The sequence below is a fragment of the Sorex araneus genome, chromosome 4 (genome assembly GCF_027595985.1).
Source record: "Sorex araneus isolate mSorAra2 chromosome 4, mSorAra2.pri, whole genome shotgun sequence".
In the NCBI taxonomy this organism is placed as follows: domain Eukaryota; kingdom Metazoa; phylum Chordata; class Mammalia; order Eulipotyphla; family Soricidae; genus Sorex; species Sorex araneus.
The window spans coordinates 10,573,284-10,578,444 of NC_073305.1; positions in this window are offsets into that span (position 1 = coordinate 10,573,284).

Sequence of the window (5,161 nt, forward strand, 5' to 3'; positions counted from 1 at the left end):
GCCCTCCGCGACCCGCCAGGCCCGTCCGGCCCTCAGACGCGCCCCCGGCCAGGCCCCGCCCCCAGCAGGCCCGCCCCGTGCCTGACTCCGCCCCGGACAGGCCCCGCCCCGGGACCGCCCCCATCAGACTCCGCCCCAGAGACGCCGCTCCTGCTGGCTTCGCTCTTAGCACCGCCGTCTTTCAGACTCCGCCCCAGATAAACCCCGCCCTCAGAACCTCCCCCGATTTGCTGCTGCTCTGATAAGGCTCCACCCTCAGATAAGCCCCGCTCTCAACACCGCCCCCGATTTGATGCTGCTCCTGATCAGGCTCCGCCCCAAATAGGCCCCGCCCTCTACACCGCCCCCGATTTGACGCCGCTCGCGATCAGACTCCGCCCCCAGTTAAGCCCCGCCCTCTACACCGCCCCCGTTTGACGCCGCTCGCGATGAGACTCCGCCCTCAGCCAGACCCCGCCCCAGAGTCTCCCCCTATCAGGCTTCGCCTCTGCGTCGCCCTCCTGCTGACTTCGCTCCTAGCACCGCCCTCTTTCAGACACCGGCCCCAGAAGCTCCCTCGATAAGTCTCAGACCGCAGCACAGCCTCGTCCGACTCCGCCCACACCCTGTCCCGGCCAAGGCCCGCCTCCGGACACGCCCACAGCGCGCTCTCGCCCCGCCCCCTGTGCGTGCCCTCCTCGCTCCCTCCGCGTCTCGACGCTCCCTCCCCGGCTCTCCCCTGAACCCGCCCAGGACTTGCCACGCCCCCACCGCCTAATTGCACCGCTCACCGAGCCTCCCCCAAACCGCTAAGCACCTCAGCCTTCTACCGTTAGCCAGGGATGCTGCAGTCGCGATTCCGGATCCGGTTCCGCACCTCGGGCCCCACCCCTCTGACTTCGGAACGGGCGGGGCACTTGGGCTCGCCTACCTGCTGTCTCTGGGGCAGCTGGGGTGGGGCCGGAATGGGCCCCTCTAGAATGGGTCCTGGGGCAGAGGGATGACCCACCCCAGGGCCCAACAGCCTCTAAGAGGATGGGTAGGTGGTAGCATTTCCGCACTCCGAAGACCTCCCAAGGAGGCCAGCTAGAACCTTCGATGAGGCCAAAAGTTAAGCAAGCTGCAGATCTGGGAGGCCAGTCTTTGTGGGAAGGGGCCAGAAGGGACACCCCGGGACTCTGGGGAGAAGGGAAACTGGGAGTCCCACCTGGTGGGGGGCTAAGCCAGAGTTGGGAGATCCCAACCCCAAAAGCAGCCTCATGGTGGTTAAAATTGCTGCCCAAGCGGCTCTGGAAGGGCTGACTCAGTTGGGATAATGGGTCCAACTGGAGGAGCCACCACAGTGGGGAAGCAACACGGAGTGGCCCGGGTGGAGGAACAAAGGAGGTTTTCTGGAAGTCCTGTGGGAGGGCAGGCAGACGAGCTCCCCACATGACCTGGTGAAAGAGGACCCAACTGTCTACAGCCTTAAAGGGATGGGAAAACAAGCAAAAAACAACCTAGTTCTCAGAGAGAGAGCTAGCAGGATGGAAGGGAATTGCTGTCATCCCTCTCCTGTCACCAAGGGGCCCTAGCACCCTGACGCCACTGAATTCAACCCACTTAAAGAACACTTGTATGACGGCTCCAGTACTGTTCTGGGTGTTGGAATGTATCCATGAGAAAAGCAAAGATCCAGATCCTCCCAGGGGAGAGAGGAAGATCTTCCTAGGTTAAGGAGGCCACAGGGCAAGTGCTATGGACTCCTGAGGCCCCCTGAGGTCCCCAGTCAGTCTTGATGGTCAAGTGGGAGTCAGGCAGATGGACAAGAAGGCAAAGGCAGGGGCTGGGGCAATAGCACAACGGGGAGGGTGTTTGCCTTGCATGTGGCTGACCCGGGTTCGATTCCAAGCATCCTATATGGTCCCCTGAGCACTGCCAGGTGTAATTCCTGAGTGCAGAGCCAGGAGTGACCCCTGTGCATCGCCGGGTGTGACCCAGAAAGAAAAAAAAAAGGCAAAGGCAGAGGGTGGATCCTAGTACAGTAGGTTGCGCACTGGCCTTGACACAGCCAACCTGGGTTCAATCCCTGGCACCCTAGATGGTCCCCTAAGCCCCGCCAGGAGTGATCCCTGAGTGTAGAGCCAGGAGTAAGCCCCGAGCACCACCGCCAGGTAGAATCCCAGAACAAAGAAGAAGGCCAAGGCACACCCATGGGGAAGGCAGACGTTATTTATTCTGGAATGGTCTGAACTCCACTCCCACAGGAAACCCCAAAGTGCCATGGAAAAGCCATTCAGGAAGCCAGATCTTGGCACCTGGGTCCTGAGCAGACAACTAGAGTGGCAAGAAGCAGTGTCCATTCAAGGCAGAAGTACTGAGAGTACTTGGGAGTACTTCTACCTACCGGGTAGGCTGTGGGAAATGGGGCATGCCCAAGGCCAAGCCCCAAGAAGGGCCCTCTGCCTGCAGCTCCTGGTGGCAGGAAGGGGAGAGGGGGAAGAGACAAGAAGTTCAGAACCAAGAGTCCAGTCAGAGGTGGGGGGAGAGGAAGGAGGGCTGCCCAGTGGCAGGGCAGCTGATCTGCCTGGCCAAGAGGGCCTTGGAGTGTGCTGGGGAAGCAGAGCAGCTCTTCTGGATCTTACCAGAAAGTGCAACCACCACTTGCCCCTGTGGGGTGATGGAAACGCCATAAACTGGACAATCAGGAGGGTTGCTCAATAGGAAAATGCATTAAGTCCTGAGACCACACACCTGTTACAATGGGTAGATTTTATGGTGTGTAATTATACCTCAATAAAGCTGCTTAAAGAAACACCCGCATGCCTCTCCTTGGGAGGTAAATTTCTTAATACCTCAGTGATATTTTTTGGCTTTGTCCTTCAGAGCTTGTTCTGGGGCGACAGCCAGCAATGCTGGGGACCCCAAGGGAAGTGGGATCTACTTCCAGCTTGGTGCGCAAGGATTTCTCCCGGCGGTGCTGGGGATCAAGCCAGGGCTCCCATATGCAAGCATGCCCCCCAGCCCTTTAATCTACCCCCGCCTATGCCCTACCCTAAAGTGGCGCTTTATCTGAAACAAACGATTCATAAAATGCTATCTCAACACCCCAAATTAAAACACATCCATACCTTTAAAAATTGTACTAGAATTTAAGTATTTCTTATTTTTTGAACCGGACCTAGTGCTGTTCAGCATGCACAGCATGGGGTTACAGTCCTCTGAGCCACCCACGGTGCCCCAGAATGCACCCCTCTTGAAGCAGTTGGGCACTTTCATCTGTTCATGCTGTCGCCACACGGGGGCGCCACCCACACCATACTGGATGCAGTTGCTTGGGAATGAGATTCATGGGTCCTGCTTACAAGGACAAGAGTGGGTGCTGGGTGGCAGACAGACAGACAGACAGACGGGGAGGGCATTTGCCTTGTATGCGGCCAACCCAGGTTCGATCCCTGACATCCCATATGGTCCCCTGGGCACCGCCAGGAGTAATCTTGAAAGCCAGGAGTAGCCCTTGAGCATCTGGGATGTGACCCAAAAAGTCAAAAGGAAAAAGAAATGCATTTCCTCTAGCAACATCTTCCGAATTCCTTTTATTAGGGATGACGGGCTCGGGATGCAAATGGGCCTCAGGCAGATAAAGATGACAGTGGCTGGAAAGTAGCAGAGGGAGGGTACTTGCCTTGCATGCTGCTGACCTAGGTCCTATCTCCCGCATCCGTACTTCCCGCTGCTGGAGGCACAGCAGGAGGCTTGAGTGCAGAGCCAGGAGTGAGCCCTGAGAACAGCTGGATATGGTCCCAAATAAAAACAAAACCCTTCAGGGGCTGGAGCAATAGCACAGTGGGTAGGGCGTTTGCCTTGCACGTGGCCGACCGGAGTTTGATTCCCAGCATCCCATATGGTCCTCTGAGCACCGCCAGGGGTGATTCCTGAGTGCAGAACCAGGAGTGACTCCTGTGCATTGCCAGGTGTGACCCATAAAGAGAAAAAACAAAAATAAAAAAAAAACCCTTCAGTAATGGAGCTGAACCTTCAGGAACAGCTATGACCCAAGCCCCAGTTCAGCTCCCCACCGTCATCTCGGCCCTGCACAGAATGCTCCAGCTCCCCACCAGAGAGCCTCCGGAGGTGGACAGCCCCTCCGCCCCCCCCACTTCTGAGTGGGCACGGAGAGAAGCAGGAAGTAACCCCACCCAGAAAGGCTGAGGTGGTCAGCAGACAGCAGAGTGCTGTGGCATCTGGGGGGAAGCTGGGGGGAAGCCGGAGGGAAGCAGGGTGGCAGCTGGCCTCCCCGCTGTGGACCCACCTGTGGTCAACTGGGAGGGGTGGGGGTGAGGGAGCCCCACATCGCATCCTGTCTCGGGGCTTTTCGAGGAAGCAGTGAGATGCTGTGACCCTTTTCAGTGGGGCGGGAATGCAGGTGCCTGGGAGGAAACGACACAAGCCTTTGCCTCCCTGGTTTTCTGTGCAGCTTGGATGGAGGGTTCCGGAAGGACAAAGGTTTTCATTTCTCCCTGGTTTAGAAATTGCTCAAGATTGCTCAGTAAAAACACTCATTTGCAAGGACACAGGCGCACCATCGCTCATTGCCGCACGCAGGGCAACAGCTGAGACACGGAATCGATCTCGGGGGCCAAGCACAGAGGAAAGGGCTACGGAGACGGGCCACATTTGCACAATGGGGCACTCCGCAGCAGGAACTCGGCAATCACGCCACTGCTCACCCTGGCTGGGCCTGGAAGCGATCACGCTGCGTGAAGCCAGAGGAAGAGACAAATACAGGACGGTCTCACTCATCTGGAATGCTGAATACTGGACGAGGAAATGTCCTGTGGCAAGGGGGATGCCCAGATCACCGACTCCAGTGTTGAGAGCAGAGAAGGAGAGAAATCAAGGGCAGGGAGAAGAGAAAGGGAGGACTGGGCGAGCAGGCACCAGGGTGTCCGCTATCCTGGTGACGTGGGGGAGAGGCCAGCCAGGTACCAGACCACACTCAAGAACACGGAGGAAAAAAGAAAAAAAAGAGCACTCAAAGAATTAAAGAAAAACTTGCCAAAGAAATAGGAAACAGGAAACAGTTAAGTAAACTAAAGATACAAACGGAGCCCCAGAGATCTATGGAGTGTCATCTGGGATTGAACAAAAGTGCAATTTCAGTCCCAAAAAAAAGGGTGTCAGAAAAAGATGCCCACAGAAA